General features: G+C 48.0%; 1 protein-coding gene across 8 annotated transcripts in view; it reads right to left on the bottom strand.

Annotated features, from left to right (window-relative positions):
• Positions 1-23,589, bottom strand: part of gli2a (GLI family zinc finger 2a) — a 564,217-nt gene that overhangs the window by 149,010 nt on the left and 391,618 nt on the right. The gene's annotated exons all lie outside the window — the stretch shown is intronic.

Raw genomic sequence — 23,589 nt, 5'->3', positions numbered from 1 at the left:
CGAACATCTCGACAACAAGGACATCTATGTAAGACTGCTGTTCATCGACTACAGCTCCTCTTTCAACACCATTATCCCAACAAGACTAATAACCAAACTCTGCAATCTTGGACTTGACCCCACCCTGTGCAGCTGGATCTTTGACTTCCTCACCAACAGACCGCAATCTGTCAGATTAGGCAACAGCACCTCCTTCACAATAGTCCTCAACACCAGGGCCCCACAAGGATGTGTGGTCAGTCCTCTACTGTGCTCCCTGTACACACATGACTGTGTGGCAAGATTTAACTCCAACTCAATCTATAAGTTTGCGAAAGATACAACTATCTACGGTGGGCCGTATCTCAAACAACGACAAATCAGACTACAGGAGGGAGATAAATCACTTGGTTGAATGGTGTACCAAAAATAACCTCTCTCTAAATGTCGGAAGGACCAAGGAACTGATCATCGACTTCAGAAAGCGTAGCACGAGACACACTCCCGTCTGCATCAATGGCTCCGAAGTAGAGATGGTCGATAGCTTTAAGTTCCTGGGGGTCACCATCACCAACAGTCTATCCTGGTCCACTCATGTTGATGCAACAGTCAAGGAAGCTCAACGGAAGCTAAAGAAATTTGGCATGTCTGCATCGACTCTCACAAACTTCTACAGATTTGTAATAGAGAGCATCCTATCCGGCTGCATCACAGCTTGGTATGGCAACTGCTCGGTCCAAGATCACAAGAAACTGCAGAGTGTGGTGAACGCATCACACAAACTTGCCACCCCCACATTGATTCTGTTTACACTTCCTGCTGCCTCAGGAAGGCAGACAGCATTATCAGAGATCCCTCCCACCCAGGCTTTGCCCTCTTCCAGACCCTCCCATCAGGCAGAAGATGCAGAAGTCTGAAGACCCGCACATCCAGACATAGGAACAGCTTCTTCCCCACAGCTACAAGACTCCTCAACGACTCTCCCTCAGACTGATCTGTTCCCAGTAAGAACACTATTCACGACGTCCTATGCTGCTCTTGCTCATGTATTTGCTTTGTTTGGCCCCTTGTTCCGCACTGTAACCAATCACTGTTTGTCGATGTACCATTTGTCGATGTTCTCTGTCGATTATTCTTTTTGTCTGTTACGTGCGTACTGTGTACGTTCCCTCGGCCGCAGAAAAATACTTTTCGCTGTACTTCATTACATGTGACAATAAATCAAATCAACTCCTTCATAGAATCACAGAATTTACAGTAAAGAAGGCCATTCGGCCCATCGGGCCTGCATCGGCCCTTGGAAAGAGCATGCTACCTCAGCCCACACCTCCACCCTATCCCTGTAACCCAGTAACTCCACCTAACCTGTTTGGACACTAAAGGCAATTTATCATGGCCAATCCACCTAACCTGCACATCTTTGGACTGTGGGAGGAAACTGGAGCACCCGGAGGAAACCCACGCAGACACAAGGAGAACATGCAGCCTCTGCACAGACAGTGACCCAAGCCGGGAATCGAACCTGGGACCCTGGAGCTGTGAAACAACTCTGATAACCACTGTGCTACAATGCTGCTCTTCTTCTAAACCCCAATGGATATAGGTCCAATCTTTCCTCTTAAAATAATCCCCTCATCCCAGGTGTCAGTCAAGCTAACCTTGTTAGAACTACTTTTATATTAACGATGCCACCATGCTGCTCTGTAATGTATTCCCAATTAAGGAATCAAGAATTGTATAACAAATTTAGCATATTTAAAAAGAATATATTTAGAGTACCCAATTCATTTTTTCCAATTAAGGAGCAATTTAGTATGCTCAATCCACCTAGCCTACACATCTTTGGGCTATGGGGGCAAAACCTATGCAAACACGGGGAGAATGTGCAAACTCCACAGGGACAGTGACCCAGAGCCGGGATCACACTTGGGACCTCGGCGCTGTGAGGCAACAGTGCTAACCACTGCACCACCGTGCTGCCTCAAATTTAGCCTATTCTATCCAAGAAGCCCAAATAATGGATTCTGTATGTGAAACAATGGGAGAAGGATTGGGCCCTTGGATATTCTAGAGTTCGAGCAACTAGATATCTGATACATTTTGATTGGTATCGTTATTACTTTTCCCTCTTTTTTTCCTCTCATTCTTGTTTCCTTTCCTCCCAGTTCATTATTTTTAAATGGACTGACACAATGGGGAGGGTTTATCTTAACAAAATCAGGTAGCTTAGCAGCAGAGCTAAAATAAGACTGATACCGGCAACGGATAATACAAGTAGCACCAGCAAAAGACCAAGGTTTTGCTTGAAGCATTCAACAATTAGGCTTAATTTATTATCCTACCCTTCAAAGCGAGCAGCGCAATTTATCAAATATCAGACCTGTTTGACAGATTGTATTACTGAACCACTCCTGTTCCTCCCACTCTGACAAGATGCTACTTGAACATTGTCTACAAGGGAATAGAAGAGGAGACGGGAAGACTCCTGAGTCAGGCAGAAGGCATGCATGTTGGCTGCAGGAGGAACTGGGAGAAATCATTGACAATGAGCACCTGTCAGAGAAATGGACTACCATCACCTCCTCCTGGGTGGTAAATTAGAACCTCCTGGCCCCAAATATAGAACAGTCAGTCACGGGACTGCATCCGCAACGCGGAAAGTGGATCCACCTTGCCAAATACCATAAATCACAATCTATAGTTCTAAACCTTTGGGGTTTTGATTTCAACCGCTAGAAGCAAGTAAATCAGTTTAGTGCAAAGGCGTGGGAGCATGGGAAGTTATGTAGTGAAATTCTATATTTTGTTCACACAGAAATTGTACTTGCAGTATTAGTTATTCCCAATGAGAGGCCTCCCTTTTTTTTATTGCCTTTTCCCGTCGAAAGCTGGCTTACAATCCAAGTTTCCCACCTCCCACACACAGAGTCAGAGAATTGTTCCGGAACAGAAGGAGGCCATTCGGCCCATTGTGTCTGTACTGGCTCTCCCGATCGAGCATCGTGTCGCAATGCCATTTCCCTGCCCTGTATCCCTCCACATTGTTTCCAATCAAGTAACCATCTAATGCCCTCTTGAATGCCTCGATTGAACCTGCCTCCACCACACTTCCAGACAGTGCATTCCACACCCCAACCACCGGTTGTGTGAAAAGGTTTCTTCCCACGTCACATTTGCTTCTTTTGCAGATCACTTCAAATATGCGCCCTCTTGCTCTTAGGCCATAGGACATAGGAGCAGAATTAGGCCACTCGGCCCATCGAGTCTGCTCCACCATTCAATCATGGCTGATATTTTCTCATCCCCATTCTCCTGATCCCCTTATTAATCAAGAACCTATCTATCTCTGTCTTAAAGACACTCAGAGATTTGGCCTCCAGAGCCTTCTGCGGCAAAGAATTCCACAGATTCACCACCCTCTGGCTGAAGAAATTCCTCCTCATCTGTTTTAAAGGATTGTCCCTTTAGTCTGAGATTGTGCCCTCTGGTTCTAGTTCATCATACAAGTGAAAACATCTTCTCCACGTCCACTCTATCCAGGCCTCGCAGTATCTTGTAAGTTTCAATAAGATCCCCCCTCATCCTTCTGAACTCCAACGGGTCCAGACCCAGAGTCCTCAAACGTTCCTCTTGATCCTTTTGCAGTCATGAACAGTTCCTCCTGATCTACCCTGTCCATCCCCCTCATGATTTTGAACATCTCTATCAAATGTTGTCGCTGGAAGTAAAACAAAAGTCCTCATGCTGGAGGGGGGGGGGGGGATCATTCTGAGGAAGGTACTTCATGTATTTGTTTTACTTTTGCCATGCCAAGTGCAGGTGATATTTGAAATAACGGTAGACCAGGGTGGGATTTCAGAATTCACTCTTGTAACAGAGTAACTCTCACACTCAGATGACAATGGGCCCATACTCACAATCTACTCCACTGGGTCACAGTCTATTTTCACACTTTGTTACAGTTCTAATTTGTTGCCCATGTCCTGACTCCCACCCCTGGCACTTGCATTCACTCCTGGTATGGCAATTTGTCAATTCTCTTCCTCGCTTTCATATCTCTCCATCCCCTCGCCCCTCTCCATCTCTCTAACCACCCACAGCCCTGCAAGTATCCAAAATCTCTGCACTTCTTCAATTCTGGCCCCCTTGCACCTCCTCGAGTTTACACGCTCCATCACCATAAGGCAGAGGAGCAGAATTAGGCCATTCGGCCCTTTGAGTCTGCTCTGCCATTCGATCATGGGTGATCCGTTCCTCATCCCCACTCTCCTGCCATCTCCCCATAACCCGGGGTCCCCTTATTGATCAAGAAATCCACTTATTAACCAGTAGCTCTGCATTCAGCTACCTGAGAATTAATCTCTGGAATTCCCTCCCCATCCCCACCTCCTACTCCTTTTTTACAAACCTCCTTAAAACCTACCTCTTTGGCCAAGTAATCTGACCCTATCTCCCTATATTTGCCAACACGCCTGTGAAACACCTTGGAACATTTAACTACATTGAAGGCGCTTCGTAAATATCATTTCATTTCACAAAGTATTGTGGCATAGTATTTCTTCGGCACAATTGGTGGCAGCTTTATGATTTTGGATTGACACCCACTTGTGATCCAATTGAGGCAATTCAATTGCATTTCATTGTGGATTCCCACAAACTAATAGGGAACTGATTTTCATCCATCAGTGCTGAATCTAAACCAAGGATGCAGAAACATATCGTTATTCCATTTCTTATTTTACTATCTACTTTTTTCCCTTCCCTACCAACTCTCACCTGAGCGATTCATAGAATCATAGAATTTACAGTGCAGAAGAAGGCCATTCGGCCCATCTAGTCTGCACCAGCCCTTGGAAAGTGCTCCCTACTTAAGCCCATGCCTTCGCCCTATCCCCGCGCCCGAGTAACAACATCTAATGAACACTAAGGGCAATTTATCATGGCCAATCCACCTAACCTGCACATCTTTGGACTGTGGGAGGAAACCGGAGCACCCGGAGGAAACCCACGCACACACGGGGAGAAAGTGAAAACTCCACACAGACAGTCATCCGAGGCTGGAATTGAACCCAGGTCTCTGGAACTGTGAGACAGCTGTGCTAACCACTGTGCCGCCCGAGTACCGTTGTACACACACAGAGCATCTTTCATACTAAGGCCGGGACTTCCCACTCCTGTTTTCGTCGGGTGGGTTTGGCGACGGGGGCAGAGGATTGCGCAAGGGCTGCCAAATGGTCTTTCACGCCAACATAAACGCGTGACGTGATTGCCTCCTCCCTCATGTCAGTGGCGGGGCACATTCCTGACGTTCAAAGTCGGGAACATCATTTGAATACATTAGCATCTAATTATCAGGCCACTACATCTGAATTATCCCCACGCCCCCCCACCCGTCAGAAAATCCATCCACATTGGCTTGAAGGCAGGCCGGCATCAATCGTGACTGGTCTGCACCTGGTGAGCAGAAAGAGGAGCTCAGGTGAATGCATGCCCAGGTACAGCTCGGGCAGTGCCGGGTGCAGTTCTCGGTGTGGGGGGTGGGGGTTCCCAGCTGAGCTTCTTTATGCTGGGAAGACCTTTAAAAGTGATGCTCTGATCTTTGAAGGAGTAGGTTTCCCTGGGGCGAGCAAATCAGATGATGCCCCACCAGCCTTACATCAGGGGACCTGCTCCTTTAAGTTCTATTACTCGAAGTGTGGGATAATACGGTTTCAATGCTGTTTTTCCCATCGGACAGTGGCCTTTGCTGATTTCTGGGAAAATTCCACCCTTGTGTGTCCCAGGGTGCGTCCTAAATGCACATAGAAAGGTGAACCACACGGCCATGTTAGTTTTCACCTTGAGCTATCAAGAAGCAAGCAACTTATTCCCTATCAATTTCCATTCTTGTATATGAAGGCATCAGTTTATGCTGAAGTAAATTTCGATTGGTGCCAAGAACCTTGTGCTCCAACCAAGCTCCTTTCTGAGCTTAGACATCAGCATTGACAGACTGTTCAATCAAATTGAACATCATGGCCGGGATTCTCCCCCAACCGGCGGGGCGGGCCGTAGCGGCGCCAAAGAGCGGCGTGAACCACTCTGGCGTCGGGCCGCCCGGAAGGTGCGGAATCCTCCGCACTTCCGGGGGCTAGGCTGGCGCTGGAGTGGTTGGCACCGCCCCAACCGGCGGCGAAGGGCCTCCGCCGGCCAGCGCGAGTTGGCACATGCGCGGGAGCGCCAGCGTGTTCTGGCGCATGCACAGACCCGCTGGCGTGATCCCTGCTCATGCGCACGGGGTTTCTTCACCTCCCCGGCCATGACGGAGATTTACACAGGCCGGTGCGGAGGGAAAGAGTGCCCCACGGCACAGGCCCGCCCGCAGATCGGTGGGTCCCGATCGCGGGCCAGGCCACCGTGGGAGCCCCCCCCAGGGGCCGGATCCCCCTGTGCACCCCCCCCTCCCACAAAGGACTCCGCAGGCCGCCCTCAGAGCCAGGTCCCGCCGGTATGGACCATGTCTAATCCACGCCGGCAGGACTGGCCGAAAACGGGCAGCCGCCCGGCCAATCGGGGTCCGGAGCATCACCGGGGGGGGGGCCACTGCCAACGCCCCTGACTGGCGGGACGTGATCCCCGCCCCCGCCAAAAAACAGGCGCCGGAGAATTTGGCAGCCGGCGTCGGAGCGGCGGGATGGGATTCACGCCGCCCCCCGGCGATTCTTCGACCCGGCGGGGGTTCGGAGAATCCCGCCCCATGTGTGAGCCTTGTCAGCTATGCACAGGGAGGTCAGTGGTGTACTGGTATTGTCTCTGGACTATCCGGGCACCCAGGGCAATGCCCAGGGGACTCGGGTTCGAATGCTAACACAACGGGTGGCTGAACTTGAATTTTAAAAAATTGTTTAATGACCACCATGAAACCATTGTTGATTGTTGTAAAAACCCATTTAGGGCCAAGACCAATATTCCCTTGACTTAACAAAAAAAAGGCCGGAATTCTCCGGCCGTTCGCTGGCGACAGGAGCCTGGAAGGATCTGGAGCAGGTACGGTTCAATACTCTTCGCCAGTAAGTCAAAAGGGGAGAGAACAGGTTAACTCAGAAATAGGATGCAGTCAAACCCCGTATACAGTGCTCCTTAGCTCATCGAAGTGCCAGTACAGATAACATAATGCAATTCTGTACCGAGTGGATGGGTTAACTGGTGGATAGACTTTGTTGTTACCAATCTGGGGTTAAATAGTTTTTGGAAGATAAAATAAAACGAAAGCTAACCTTGGATATTATGGGAGTTGCCCAGGGCTGGGTACATACTGAAAACGCCAACTTGCATTTCTTTTTCTCTGATCTGATAATTTATGGCTGTGAGCTTTTGGTTCAAAAACAAAATAGCGGAAGATGGAAATTAGTTGGGGTTACATTCAGGATGTATTATGATGCTGTTTATGCAAATACAGGTTAACCAACTCTCCTGTCCGTGCTTTCAAGCATGAAGTGACTACTTTTAACACTTAAATTGGCCAATGGTAATGGAAGTAGGTAGAAGATAGATAGCATCACATGTAGTCTTAACTGCATGACCCAATGGTTCTGATTTAAGGGGCTACGGCTGACCATGCCCTATTTTGCTGGGTCGGTTTTCTTAGATGGGGCTGGCACACGATAGAGGGTTAGAGGGTCACCGCCCAGCTCAAATCATTGTCACCTCTGCAGTTTGAGGAACCTAACGTGATCTAGTTCAGCCTGTAGGGGTCACACAGATAGATCGGTGTCAACCAGAGCCAGACACGGGGGAACTGGCACTGGCGTGAGTCACTCTCCTGGTATTTTTCTAACTCTGAAGAAACCTGTGACTTGCCCCCTTTTTCAGGGTTGCCATGCAGATGGTAAGCAGTAGTTTAAAAGTGGGATAAGGTGGTAGAGAAAACACAATTAACAAAGGAAAAGCACAGGCGATCCCATAAAATACCAGAGCAAGTTTTAATGTAACAAATTCTAAATGCAGACCATTCTCCTCCATGGGTTGGTCACTGATTCCATTCCTGAACCCAGAGCACAAACTCAGACTTAAGTAAGCTCCGTTTAGAGGTGTCAAAATAATTGAAGTTTAAGTCACAGCTTTCCAATCCTGGCCCCGGCCAGTCGAGTCATGAAATCGGAGAAGCTGGCAAAAAGAAAACTCAGAGACTAAAGCTGGGATCCGCCAAAGCTGAGTGACTCAGTACTACACCTAGAGGAGCCTTTATCACTTGATGTTTTGGTGATCTCCTCACAGATTTCAGTGCAGCAGGCTGCCTTGTGACAAGCTACTCAGCTGGTTGTCGTAACGGCGACAATTGAAAATATATTAATTTCCACTGTGTACATATGCTTGTTAAGAGGGTGGGGGGGCATTAGGATTGAAAAATGGCAGAGGACAGCAGGCACCTGGAAGGGCGAACCATCAAAAGGAAAAACCTTCAACATGAAGCAGGATGTGGATAATAAAGGAGCTCATGGCTCACAATAAATTAGACATGTTTAATTTGTTCCACTGTTCATATAATTAGCTAAATCTGATGCAGGCAAGAGGGAAGACAACTAGATTACCCTCCTGATAAATTGGGGTCCTCTGTCACGATTAAGAACCATTAATCACACAGTTAGTGCAGAGACTGTTTCAAATAATTGGTAGTATTAATGTCTATATGTAGAATCCAAATCACATGTCTAAAATGTAATATTTCAAACATTTTGAAACTGGCTGGGGTAAAGAGAGATTTGGAGGTAAAATTAGCCTGGGCGGTAGCCTAAATAGGCAATAAAGACCCATTTCTTACCCTGCCCAATCGCCCTTCTAATTCAATGGAAAATGTCAGGCAAGAAGTAAGACAGGACACTAATTCTTGATCCCATGTTTTGTGCGCCTGCTGAATCTTAATAGGGGCTGATGTTATGCCTACCTGGAGCCAATGGAAATATGTAAAAGAAATCAGGAGAGATGATAAACTGACTGCCAATTCACTATCACAGCTTTTACACTGTTGGATAAGTTAAAAAAAAAAGAAACCTTCCACCCTGACGCGTCAATTTGAACCAATTCTGCCCAGCGGGAACAGAGTGAGACTGGGCCTGTTTTGCACCCCACCTGATTCAACTGAACCTAAAGTCAGGCAGCTGCAAAACCTTCTCCACACAAGCACCCCCTCCCCCACCCCACCCCACCCCACTCTCACTTCAGTCCAAACATAAACTCCTGCTTGCTCCTCACAATCTTCAACATCACTCTTTTACAAGTAACTGTCTCATTCTCTTCTAAAAATAAATTTATGGGCTATATTTCATTAACGGCTATTGGCACAGCATTCACCATTCTAACCGCGTTCTGTGTAAGGAATATTTTTACAGAATTTAACACAATTCCCATTACATAGTATAGCACTGCTGACATTTTACAATCCCTACTGGAAAGTGTGCAAGACTGATCAACCTGTGAGGTTGGGACAAGGTCAGGGGAATCTCTGAAGCTCCTCACGGCCCAATATGCAGTGACAATTATGTAAGCAGACAGGGTGGTGCCCAGAAACAAACATTCAATGGATATGCTACACTTAGCCACGTGGAGCACCAAAGAGAGGTGTGATAGCATGTTCAGTGTACACATGCACATATGAATATGTTATACTCATAATGTACAGTCTCAGGTAAGGTACAGCCTGCAATCTACTGCCACTGCACTGAAAAGTTTAGATAGATGGTTAACAAAGTCAATTTTGTTCCGAGCCTGGATCTCACACAGCTGCCATGCGAAATCCGAGACAGTGGCCGGGATTCTTCTAAACGGCGGCTAAGTTTTGACGCCGGCATAAACACCGGAGTGTTTCATGCCGGCGTCATCGGGCCTCTTGGCCCAGCGATTCTGTGGCCCACAGGGGGCCAGTACGGCGGCTGAGTGCTCAGCGCTGCTCCAGCTGCCGCTACGCGGCCCTGCACTTCCGGCTGCGGGTCCGCGCATGTGCATGGCGGCCGCTTCTGCGCCGGCCAGCTGTGAGGATCTGCCATGTCGCATGGGGCCGGCGCGGAAGCGGCTGCCGCGCACATGCGCGGACCCGTGACCGGAAGTGCAGGAGGTAGGCCTCCCCCCCCCCCCCCCCCCAGATCACGCACGCCTGCCGATTGGTGCCCCCCGATCGCCGGCCTGGCCGTCATGGAGGCCCCCCCCCCTGGAGACTGGACCCCGCCCCCTACCAAGACGGCCACCGCAGCCGCGACGCCGAGCTCCCGCCAGGTGGAACCATACGTGAACCACGCCGGCGGGAGCTTGCCCGGTCGACCGCGGAGAATTGTCGCAGGAATCTCTTTCAACAGCCCCCGACCAGGACGCTCCACTGCGCACGCGCGACTGGCGCCGATTCTCCGGTCGCCGGAGGTTCGCGTCCTGGCGTCGGACCCGATCGCGGGTCTGACGCCCAATTCTCCGCCCGTGTGCCGAGCACGATTTTGGCGTGGAGGCTCGGAGAATCCCGGCCAGTAGGTCTCAGCCGCATGTTGGACAGTTGTCGTGGAAGGAATAGAGATGGGGCAGAGTGTGATCGCAGTCTAGCCTGATCCCTCCGCACTTTCTAACAGGGGTTACTCGACACAAGCTTCTCTATTTCATTTTTTTTCCTTTAGAAATTTAGAGTATTTTGTTTCCAATTAAAGGGCAATTTACTGTGGCCAATCCATCTACATCTTTTGGGTTGTGGGGTTGAGACCCATGCAAACACGGGGAGAATGTGCAAACTCCATGCGGGCAGTGACCCAGGGCCGGGATCGGACCTGGGACCTCGGCGCACAAGCTCCTCAATTTCCGAAGTGAAAATCGTTCTGCCAATGATTGCATGGAAAAGGCTGGATTGGGTCCTAACTTTTATTTTATGTTAATTCGAACCCCTGTGCTGAAATTATTAATAAAAAGGGTCTTGTGCCTATTTATTGGATAGAGGCCCAGGCGAAGCTTGGCAACATTGAGGTTGATCTAAAGGAAAGCATTTTGGTTCCTTTCAGAGCAAGGGAAAAAATGTTACAGCCTAGGTCAGTGATGGAGGCATCCGAGTCATTTCCACTGCGTATAAACCCACTGTACAACGACCTTGTGTTTGTTATTGGATCAGGTTTCATTCCAGGCCCACACAGTTCCATGAAGACAACTTTCCTCAAAAGCTGATGTGTCAGACCTTTTCTGGGATCAGTGGGTGGTATTTCATGCGGGCAACAAGGATCTTGCCCACCGGCTGGTGAACCACCAAGAGCCCCGCATCACCTCCTTTGGGGAAGTTCTGCTAAATTCATTGCCCTTCAGGTACTTGGTGGGGCATGTCTTCTCTGAATCAAGGACCCGGTGGGCAAAGGTCCCCAAGTGCTGCCTCCCAATAAAAAGCTGCAGCTGTGCATTGCAGGCAGTGCCAGTGGCTGTCGCTGGCATTGCACCCCACGAGAGGCCCAGGATTGTCAAGGGACCCTAGGTCAAAGATGATTGAGAGCTGGATGTGGGTCTTAGCAAGGCCAGGTGAGTGGCCCTCATGTCCCGACACTGGGTTCCTCGATCAGACACTGTGTGACTTTGAATGAGAGGCCTGTGGTGAATGTAAATACAGTTAATTCACCAGTTATGTTCTATGTTATTAACCCTGTGGGTTTTATCTGTGGGCCATTGTATGGCTTCACCCACAGGGGGAGATGTTGGAGGATGTTGGAGCATGTACGGGCTCTGCCCATGGCTCCGCCCCTTTGAAGGTGTATAAGAGTAGCTGGCCTGTGGGACTGTCCTCAGTATGTACCAGTCGCAGGCGGGCAAAGCTGATAGTTAATTAAAACCACTGTTTTACTCCAACACGAGTCCTTGAGTGAATTGATGGTCGCATCAAGGCCGTCCCCAACAACCCACCCAGGAGCAAACACTTTTGGGCTTCCCACATGTTGACCGGCCCCATCTGCAGCTGGTTGAATGAAAGCCAGCGGAAACAGGGTAAGGCCCGTAAGCCCACTTAAGGGCCTCAAATGGTGGTTAGACGGAAATGCTGCCCACGAGCCGTCCCACCCCTGATTCAATCGGGGCAGAAGCAAGAAGGTGATGGTGGTGGTGGGGGGGGCTTGGGGGATATCCCCATCCACTCACCTAGGGCATAGTTAAATGCCACCCCTGCCCAAACACGCCTGCGGGATGGCAATACATTCCACTCTGTGAGTCTGAATACAGTCGCATTTAAAAGAAGAATAAATTGAATATAAATCCTGAAAGAATGAATAATTGTTAAAATGCGGGTGACACAAAGGCATTTGCTTCACCCCTCCCCCAACTCAGCTACCACAGCACAAATCCCCATTAAATTGCTGCTTCATCCTGTGTGTTTCAAGGGACTGGCTAGAGGATTGGGTTCAAAGGACTGACCGAAGTTAATCTAGCCAATCAGTTGAAATAATCAGACCAAGGGTTACCAAAGGAATGTTAATCACAGTCCACACCACCTGCAGGTATAGGCCTGAGACTTGAACCACCAGCCTTGTAAATTGACTCAGTGTTGAACACTGGGTGCAGTCTATAATTGGCCAGTTAAATTGTGATTCAAGCAGGCCGTATTTTCCTTTACCCCTCGCAAAACGTTTCAAACCAAATCAATCTACAAATGGCAATGCAGAGTGAAAGGAGTAAAGCCAATGTGAGTGTTATTGTCATCCACGTTAAAAAGATCCCGCAATTTCACAGCCATGTTTCTCATGGTAAAAGCTGATGGAAATGCAGAATTCAATCTCCCCCAATCTATCAGTAAATATCTTTGTAAACATGGAATTTCACTTATTCAATCACAATAAAGTAATGGTTCTAAATGTAAACTGATGGAGCTTCAGAATATGACCCCCCCGAACACTGGTAAAGATCCTGGAATTGTGGAATACAAGTAGAATTTGACTTATTGAGCTGGCGTAAAAGATGGCCTTGTGTTTGCCATTATTTTCTTCTGTTGCTATGGAAGGTGAACACTTTGCGATTGTAAATGCTGAGAGATCAGCAACCTCTTCTTCAGACCCTGCTTGGAGACTGCTGTATATTTTGTCAGTAAGTAGCGAACTGGCCTCGACTGATACTGTGGAAGCAACATAATGTTCTGTTGTTGTATCCCACTGGGGAGCTGCTGTTAACCGAAATTCAGGCCCCAGTCTCCAATGACCGAAAGCCTCTCCACTGTTAATGAAAATGCTGGAAGACAGGGAAATCAGAAATCTCCACCCCTCCAAACAAGACACCTATCTTTTTCATGGGAGCAGGAATGGACCCAGATCAGGATTTGCAGATGTGTGTTTTGTTTAGGCAGCTGCCCATATAGATCATCAGCTGCCTCCGCTGTTGGTGACCCAAGTATAAGAACCATGTTATGCACAGGTCAGGAGCAGGTGTTAACATTGTGGAGTCATTTGGAGAGGTGGAGTCTCCTTTTGGAAAGGCAGGCTAGATCTTTGAAAATGATCTTAGAACACCTTTAGGAGAGGTCAGGTACCCTTGGGATTGTTAGAAGTATGCAAGATTGTGTGTAAAAAGTGCAAAGACTCAAAATGACAATCTCATTGGAAATGCCAAAATGAACTGTCAGAATCAACTTGTCAAAAGTGTTAGAAGGAACTGTCAAGAGGAACTGTCAAAAGGAATTGTTGCAGGGCAGCACGCTGGTGCAGTGGTTAGCATTGCTGCCTCACGTCGTTGAGGTCCCAGGTGCGATCCCAGCCCTGGGTCACTGTCCGTGTGGAGTTTGCACATTCTCCTCGTGTTTGCGTGGGTTTCGCCCCCACAACCCAAAGGGTAGGTGGATTGACCACGCTAAATTACCCCTTAATTGGAAAAAATGAATTGTGTATTCTAAATTTATTTTGAAAATGGAATTGTTACGAGGAACTGTCAAAACTATTATGAGAATCCCACCCCTTGTTTATGAAAACACATTTAATAGATTTACAATTCTTCATCTACATCCTTATAAATACAAAATTTCATTCAATGCTGAATTTCTTCTGAAAAGAAGCATTAGAATTCATAGACTTATTTCAAGGGCCTAAAAGCACTTGGAGCTATCAGTCAAACTGTGAAATGGAAGACACCCTACTGCGATAAAGGAAGGTTGCGAAATCAGTCCTGCAGCACTAATCCAGTAATAGCAGCCCTCAGGCTTATGTGACAAGAGTTATGTGACAAGAGGGGCAGCACGGTAGCATAGTGGTTGGCACAGTTGCTTCACAGCTCCAGGATCCAAGGTGTGATTCCCGGCTTGGGTCACTGTCTGTGTGGAGTTTGCACGTTCTCCCAGTGTGCGCGTGGGTTTCCTCGGGGTGCTTTGGTTTTCTCCCACAGCCCAAAGAAGTGCGGGTTAAGTGGATTGGCTATGCTAAATTGCCCTTAGTGTCCAAAAAGGTTAATTGGGGTTACTGGGTTAAGGGGATGGGGTGGAGGAGGTGTGTGCTTGAGTGGGGTGCTCTTTCCAAGGGCCGGTGCAGACTCAATGGGCCAAATGGACTCCTTCTGCACTTTAAATTCTATGATTCTATCATTAGACAGAATGAAATAATAAGCAAATTTTAAACTTTTGCCATTCACATACTTGGAAAGAAATATCTGCAGTGTAGGTTTTTATATCTGTTAGGGAAGGAGCAATGAGCAGCACAAGGTATACATGGTACGATAACATGTAACATGAGGGTCCAATGAATATTATTTTAAATACATCATGACATTCTAAAGCATTGGAAGTGCCAAGTTACATTGGCCCAGCTATGCACCGTAGGGGTAGAATTGATGAACCTCTGCATATGGCTATACATTTGCCTGATGATATCCCTTTGGGTATTGTCCTGGGACATCTTTGGGGAAGGTCAGATGCTATTTGAGGGAGGTAAAATGCCACTTGGGTTTGTTAAAAGCAGGCATGAATGTGAGTAATAAAAATGTCAAGCTGATCGGAACGGTCAAGGGTTTCAAAATGAACTGTCAAAGGTAACATTCAAAAAAATGCCTGTCAAGCTGTCAAGCCATTTAAAACTCCTGCTCTTTAAATAATTTCAATGGGTAACAGCCAGTTCATCATTTATATAAAAACAATCAAATGGCATATCTTAATTGCTTCCATAGGCTGAAGTGATTTTCAGTGTTTGGGATTATATTATGTGGCAGAAGCTGATTTAACCTCCATGTGGAGATGTATTTTTCTCCTTCAATTTCCCTCAGATTGTTTTTAATCTAGTTGTCCCTCCCTTTTCTCTGCATGTTGGAACAGTTACCGCAAATTCCCCACAATCTCAATCCACCACCAGAACAATGCCTTTCATCTGTTGGGATTTTTATAAAGCGAGTAAACATTTGTGCCAATAGCCTTGCAGCTGCAAAGTGAGGCATTAGGTGGGGGAGGGAGGAGAGCGGTAGGGGTTGACAAAATTAGTGGTGGAGGCAACCACGGGATGATTGTCAGTAGGTCAACTGAAGGAGGATTTTTTAAAAGAAATTATAAAATACCTTGCCTTTACCAAAAAGAGGCTTGTATCCTTGGACCAGCCAACTAAGACAGTCAGTTAAATGACTTACCACTCAACGTGGACAGGAGTCTCAAACTCCATGGGTCGAAATACAGAGCTGGCCAGGCTGCTGGATTTGGTTGGTCAGTGGAACAGCGCCTATGTGGTGAATGTATTCACCTAATGCATGAGCTGTCTGTATAATGCTGTGACCTATGACCTGGAAGTGATGATACGGTCTACTTCCAGGTACTGTACTGGAACCCCGGTGGGCTCCGCCCTCAGCGGGACCATATATAGGCCAATGGTGGAAGCTCCAAGGCCTTCCTGCCGTTGGGGTGGGATCACCAGCGGCCTCTGTACTGTGACCGCAGGTAGAAAAAAATTGTCCGATGGTAGGAGCTGGTGTATTAACCATCAAGGTCCAAGAATTCACAGAAAATTTATAAAATGAATGACTTATATCTGCCCTCAAAAGAAAATTGCCAGGTGCCTTTCCACCAAAGTCTGGAAACTGGTCATGTAACAGAGCCACCTGGACTAAATGCGACCTTGGGTGTCCTTGGGCCCTCTGCATCCCCATCACATACAGGCGGGGCACCCTCCTGTGCCCGATCCCTGGCAGCACGGTAGCATTGTGGATAGCACAATTGCTTCACAGCTCCAGGGTTCCAGGTTCGATTCCGGCTTGGGTCGCTGTCTGTGCGGAGTCTGCACGTCCTCCCCGTGTGTGCGTGGGTTTCCTCCGGGTGCTCCGGTTTCCTCCCACAGTCCAAAGATGTGCAGATTAGGGATTGGCCATGATAAATTGCCCTTAGTGTCCAAAATTGGCCTTAGTGTTGGGTGCAGTTACTGGGTTATGGGGATAGGGTGGAGGTGTTGGCCTTGGGTAGGGTGCTTTTTCCAAGAGCCGGTGCAGACTCAATGGGCCGAATGGCCTCCTTCTGCACTGTAAATTCTATGATAATCTATGATAAATATTTATCATTAGGTTTTCAGGTTTTAGGATATATCATAGATTATCATAGAATTTACAGTGCAGAAGGAGGCCATTCACCCCGTTGTGTCTGCACCGGCTCTTGGAAAGAGCACCCTACCCAAGGTCAACACTTCCACCCTATCCCCATAACCCAGCAACCCCACCCAACACTAAGGGCAATTTTGGACACTAAGGGCAATTTATCATGGCCAATCCACCTAAACTGCACATCTTTGGACTGTGGGAGGAAACCGGAGCACCCGGAGGAAACCCACGCACACACGGGGAGGATGTGCAGACTCCGCACAGACAGTGACCCAAGCCGGAATCGAACCTGGGACCCTGGTGCTGTGAAGCAATTGTGCTATCCACAATGCTGCCGTGCTGCCCCCCACAATGCTACCCCCATCACAGCTCCAGGGTCCCAGGTTCAACTCCGGCTTGGGTCACTGTCTGTGCGGAGTCTGCACATCCTCCCTGTGTGTGCGTGGGTTTCCTCCGGGTGCTCCGGTTTCCTCCTTATATAGCTTGGAATTCTGGGATCTCTCAGCCTCTGCAATTTGCTGACGAAAGAAAGAAATTACTGATGCTACAGTGACACCAAATGAGTTGACAAAACGTCAATTCCCTGTAAATAGTCGCAGTAACTACTTCTGGTATTTACGGATTTGATTTAGTGAGAGTGACTAAACCTCAGCCCCATCTTTATGCAAATAGAGTGGAGTCCGCTTCTACTACACCAAATCTGTTGCATATTTCACTGTATCCTGTTAGTAAGAGGCTATAAGTACCATCCATTGGATGGAGGAATCCAAGTAGAACTGATGTATTTAGGTTTTAGATGAGGCAGGCTGATTGTGGGAGAGTGATGCATTTGGTTTGCAGTGTCTCCTTATGAAAATTTTGCTTATTTAAATTTCACTGACTGTGACAGAGAATAATTCCTGATTAAATTGCTCATGGCATTCCTGTATCCTCTACAACTGGGGTAGGAGAAATATTCTGACGTGCACCAATGTTTATACAATGCTGTTTGGCTCCGAACATAAATAAGCTTAAATGGCCATTGTTGTTTGACTAATGTAACCAGTGAGTCACTTTACTGTGATTTTAAGCACAGATGTCTACAAGGCTAAATGGTCAAATATGGGTGCAGATGAAATTCCGTCTGGCAATAAGCAGGCTCGGAAAAACTTTCATCCACTGTGGGTGTGCAAGTACAGCTGTCTCCATATACTGTCACACTGCTCTTAATATAACCACATAAAACAAGGTCCCTTCTGGGCGGGATTAGCATGTCTTTCGATCCTGCTTTCTAACAGCACTCTATCTTGTTTATGGGCCCGGTGGGGAAACACCCCGCCAACGTCGCACTTAGCTGCATTTCCTGCACGGAGGAGCTCCGATCAGCGGAGATCCGCAGTGCAGGAAGAGAAAATTGCACCCCAATCTCACAACCCCCCTCCCCGATCCAGTCCACGGATCTCGCCAAAGTGCCAAATCACCTGTTGGGGTTTCCTTGGGCCCTCTGCACCCCCATCACATACAGGCGGGGCACCCTCCTGGGCCCGATCCCTGGTGCATTCACTATGCCAGCCTGGCACCTTGGCATTTTCAGCCTGCCACCCTGGCAGTGCCCCTTCCAGCCTAGCAGTGTCACCTGGCAAGGCTGTTACCCAGATGGCACAGCCAGGGTGCTCACGTGGCACTGCCAGGGTGCCAGGCTGGCAATGCCAAGGTGTCTGGATGGCACCAGCAGTATCAGGCTGCCAGCCAGGCCAGAGCCTGACCATCCAGGAGCCTCTAAGTGCCTTGGAGACCCCATCCGGGAGCCTCTAAGCGTCTTGGAGACCCCCCCAGGTACTGTTCTGCCTGGTCCCCGTTTGTGGGGACCAATACTGAATGGCGCCCGGCTGGGGTCTCCTTCGCGGGGCCTGTAGATGCCGGGTGGTCTTTCGATCCGGCGAAGGCAGGGGTAAGTCAGCTTCTAAGCTGACTTCATTCTGCCAGACTGGGTCCAGTCCACTGTGAGCAGGATCCAGATCGTGACGTCCCGCAAGATTCGGTTAGATCTCGCGAGGTGTAACGGCTGTCGGGAAGCCTGGAGGAGGCCGTTCCCGCCACTTACCGACCGCATCGCGCCCCATGTTCAGGTGGGACGCTGCTGTTAGATCACGCCCATTGTCAATGGTAGAGTCTCCAGGAATTAAAGCTCAATTTCACAGACATTGCTGTGGGAAAGTGGGAGGAACACCATAGGGGTCCTATTTTTTGATGAATTTTCCTTGAACACTTTTGATATTAGTGAGTTTTAAAAGTATTGGGAGTGGGGTGATGTACCATTAATCCACTGCTAGACGATGAGAGCGAGAGAACAAAGGCTTTCTGGGGGGGCGGAGCCAGAGGCGGAGCCCACCAGGGTTCCAGTGCACTAGATGGAAAAGGGATCATATTACAGTACTCTACAGACAACTTATTCTGGTGAATACATTCACCACAGGGGGTAAAAAGCTTCTTGAATGACAGTCAAGAGTCATTCAATCGCGTCCCGAAGCGTCTGTCAGCTTTCCAATTGGTCCAGGAAGGCACGGCCCAATGAAAGTGGACATGTTGAATGGCGGGTGGGGTGGGAAGGAGCTGATGGTGAGGGAAGGCCATGTGATGAAACTTTCAGGAAGGTGTCCAGCCAGAATAACTCTGTCTTGATGATTTAAGAGAAAATAATGCTTCAGGTAACCTTCATTGGCAGAGTTCTGGTGAAGGATGTCAAGCCATCTGCAGCCATGCTCAATGACGTATTCACACATATTCACACACCGGGAGTTAAAAACACAATCAAAGTGACCAGGGTGTGACGTAGTTTTTTCTTGCTTCAAACACTGAACCATTTTCTCTAGCTTTCCAGCATTTCTTATACTGCAGTGTTTATTCCTGTTGGTATTATAAATTGCTTTTAAAAATGCTTCTTAAAGCCCAGGTGTTCTTGGGTGACCATCACTGAGCCAAGAATTGTGTTAGGCCATAAAAGATTGTCCCAAGATGGCAGTGCTGGGTTAATCTTAGGGGAGGTCATTAAAAAGCAATGCGCACAGGCTAGGAGGGAAAAGAAACAGAGTCAACACAATGAAGGCCCTGTTGTGCTGGCAATGAAGTGCTTGTTTTCTGATCAGACACTCCCAGATCAAAGGGTTGGGGCCCTGGGCTCTGTTAGTTCAACCTGCCTGCTTGGCTCAGCTAACTCGGGCTTTTTGATGGAGTGCCTTACTCTTGCAAAAACAAGAGGCTCTATATTTGGTTGTGTTTGGGAAAAAAAACAAGCCTTCTTCCTGCAAGCTAACATGGGTGCAGTTTGCTAGCAGCCTTCGTGGAAGAGCCAGACAGACAAAGAGATGATACTGTGGGTTACTTTCTAGAAAAGCTTCACAGGCTGGGCAGCAGTTAGGATATTATAATTATCCTTGGTTTCCCCGAGCTAGGGAGTTGTCAAGTCTCCGAGGCCTCCAGCTCCCAGTTGATGGACAGTGCATGTGTGGAGTGTGGGCTGTGCAGCCTGTTACAAGGATCTGATTGCTCTAGAGTGGGTGCAACGGAGATTCACCAGGATGTTGCCCGGGTTGGAGCGTTTCAGCTATGAAGAGAGGCTGGGGCAAGTCTGGGGTTGTTTTTCTTAGACTGGAGAAAGTTGAGGGGGGACCTGATGGTGGTACACAAAATTATGAGGGGCATAGATAGGGTAGATAGGAGGAATCTTTTCCCCTTAGTAGAGGGGTCAATTAAGCAGAGGGCACAGATTTAAGGTCAGGGGAAAAGGGGATTTAGAGGGAATTTGAGGAAGGGCTTTCTGACTCAGCGGGTGGAGGGAATCTGGAACTCACTGCCTGGTAGAGGCGGGAACCCTCACAACATTTAAAAAGCATTTAGATGAGCACATGAAATGCCATAGCACACAGGGCTGCGGATAAAGTGCTGGAAAATGGGATTAGAAGAAATGGTTGTTCGATGGCTGTTGCAGACAATATAGGCCGAAGGGCCTCTTGATCTGCTGTAGAACTCTATGACGACAGTTCAATCGTCAACCTGCAATCACTGGGAGAAGACATACTCTTGTTGCTTTGTGTAGTGACATCATAAACACACACAATTAAAAGTTGGCGTGTTTGCAATTGTGTTGCACACAGTGAACAGCGGCATTCAGACACGCTCTGGGTTTGCATGTAAGCTATTTATGCAAGGTATCCTAAGATGGCTTGGAGCTGTGGAGCCCCAAGCAAGTCTGTACCTTCTAGAGAAGGGAGAACATTGTAGAACAATTGGGGGAGGCAGGAAACAAGAGACAGCTCGTCTGTAAAAGTGGACGCCCCCAAAGATTCTTCAAACCACAGGTTCCTCACCTCAGCCAGAAGTATCAGGAGAAGGCCCACCCCAAGAAGATGGACAATCAGCACCTGAGACATCTTCTGGTGACAGAAAGGGGGCAGTCAAGGTGCATCTCTCTAGGCAGGCAATTTAGGAGAGGAAATGCACGTTAGAATGGGGCAGGGAAAGAACACATTGAATAAAGCCTCACTTCTTTGGGGCTCATGTATTTTCTTTCAGTTGAGGCTTAAAACTTATAACCTGCAACTGTGACTTTTTCTCCTTGATTTAAGAATCAAGAAAGCAATAATCATGGAACAATGAGGCTTGAGTTTAAGAGCCGTGGGGTTATGCTGTAACTGTACATGACCCTGGTGAGACCACATTTGGAATATTGTGTGCAGTTCTGGTCACCTCACTATAGGAAGGATGTGGAAGCATTGGAAAGGGTGCAGAGGAGATTTACCAGGATGCTGCCTGGATTGGAGGGTAGGTCTTATGAGGAAAGGTTGAGGGAGCTAGGGCTTTTCTCTTTGGAGCGGAGGAGGATGAGAGGCAACTTAATAGAGGTTTATAAGATAATGAGGGGGATAGATAGAGTGGACGTTCAGAGACTATTCCCTCGGGTGGATGTAGCTGTTACAAGGGGGCATAACTATAAGGTTCAGGGTGGGAGATATAGAAGGGATGTCCGAAGCAGGTTCTTTACTCAGAGAATGGTTAGGGTGTGGAATGGACTGCCTGCTGTGAGAGTGGAGTCGGACACTTTAGGAACTTTCAAGCAGTTATTGGATAGGCACATGGAGCACACCACAATGACAGGGAGTGGGATAGCTTGATCTTGGTTTTGGACAAAGCTCGGCACAACATCGAGGGCCGAAGGGCCTGTTCTGTGCTGTACTGTTCTATGTTCTATATGTGTCCGCTCACTGATCACACCGAGTAGCACTCCACTGGAAGTGGTTAGTAAATTGTCCCCATGTTGCAATATCACTTTAAGAGATTATGCAAATTTTGTACATGTACTCGTGGAACCTGGATGTAAAGTAATATGGATCCAGTACCCCTTTGCTATTAGTGGCGGTTGCTGTTATGAATGCTGAACCTCTAGTGTAGAACTGTTTGTTGCACTCTCCTATAATGTGTATATATATTCATAGAATAATAGAATCATAGAATTTACAGTGCAGAAGGAGGCCATTCAGCCCATCGAGTCTGCACCGGCCTGTGCAAAGAGCACCCCACCCAAGCCCACACCTATCCACATAACCCAGTACCCCCACCCAACCTTTTTGGACACTACGGGCAATTTAGCTTGACCAATCCACCTAACCTGCATATCTTTAGACTGTGGGAGGAAACCGGAGCACCCGGAGGAAACCCACGCAGACACGGGGAGAACATGCAGCCTCTGCAGAGACAGTGACCCTAGCCGGGAATCGAACCTGGGACCCTGGAGCTGTGAAACAACTGTGCTAACCACTGTGCTACCGTGCTGCCCTCACTGTGCTACTGTGCTAATTCTAGCCATATTAATTCTAGCCTTCAAATAAAGAGGACCGGCTGAAAGTTTACCAATCCTGTGTGATTGTGAGTTCTTGGAAAAAAAGTTAGAAACATGACCAGCTACCTTGGGCCCACGGTGTCAGACAATCTTGTCCCTTTATGCAAAATTCAATACACGTATCGGGAAAACAGATGCCACTTTTGGCCTACTCAGAAAACATGCATGAAATAACGTCAATATGGCACTCAGGATTAGGATGTGGATTTATGACGCCTGTATCCTCAGCAGCTTGTTGTATGTTTGTCAAACATGGATGTTTGGCAACCATCAAGAGAGGAAGCTCGTCAACTTTCATCTTCGCCATTTGCAACACAGTCTGGGCATCTCATATAGCATGACACAAACCATAAAGTTTTAAAAATTCATTCAAGAGATGTGGGCATCACTGGCTAGGCCAACATTTAATGCCCTTCCTAATTGCCCTTGAGAAGGTGATGGTGAGCTGCCGTCTTGAACCGCTGTGGTGTAGGTACACCCACTGTGCTGTTAGGAAGGGAGTTCCAGGATTTTCACGCAGCGACAGTGAAGGAACGGCAATATATTTCCAAGTCAGGGTGGTGAGTGACTTGGTGGGGAACCTCCAGGTGGTGGGGTTACCAAGTATCTCCTGCCCTTGTCCTTCTAGATGGTAGAGGTCGTGGGTTTGGAAGATGCTGTCTCAGGAACCTTGGTGAGTTCCTGCATCGCATCTTGTAGATGGTACACATGGCTGCCACTGTGCGTCAGTGGCAGAGCGAGTAAATATTTGCGGATGGGTTGTCAATCAAGCGTGGCTGCATTTTCCTGGATGGTGTCAAGCTTTTTTGAGTGTTGTTGGAGCTGTACTCATCCAGACAAGTAGAGAGCACTCTATCTCTTGACTTGTGTCTTGCAGATTGTGAACAGGCTTCAGGGAGTCAGGTGGTGAGTTAATTGCCACTGAATTCCTAGCCTCTGATCTTCTCTTGTACCCACAGCAGTTATATGGCTAGTCCAGTTCAATTTCTGGTCAACAGTAACTTCCAAGACGTTGATAGTAGTCCTCGCCAAGGCAAAGCTGCCAAACATGTTGGCACTCAGCAAGCAGAGGCAAATTTGCTGTGTCGGGATTATTCGCAGGATGGCCGCCAGACAGTGGCACACCTAAGGATATGCTGTGTGGGGAGACAATCGGAGCTCAATGACCAGCAGGACATCCAAAGCTCCGCTTCAAGGTTGCTTACAAACCTGAC

Source organism: Scyliorhinus torazame, chromosome 2 (genome assembly GCF_047496885.1).
Source record: "Scyliorhinus torazame isolate Kashiwa2021f chromosome 2, sScyTor2.1, whole genome shotgun sequence".
NCBI lineage: Eukaryota > Metazoa > Chordata > Chondrichthyes > Carcharhiniformes > Scyliorhinidae > Scyliorhinus > Scyliorhinus torazame.
The sequence above is the reverse complement of the archived record's forward strand: the minus strand, read 5'-3'. Positions and strand labels throughout refer to the sequence as shown.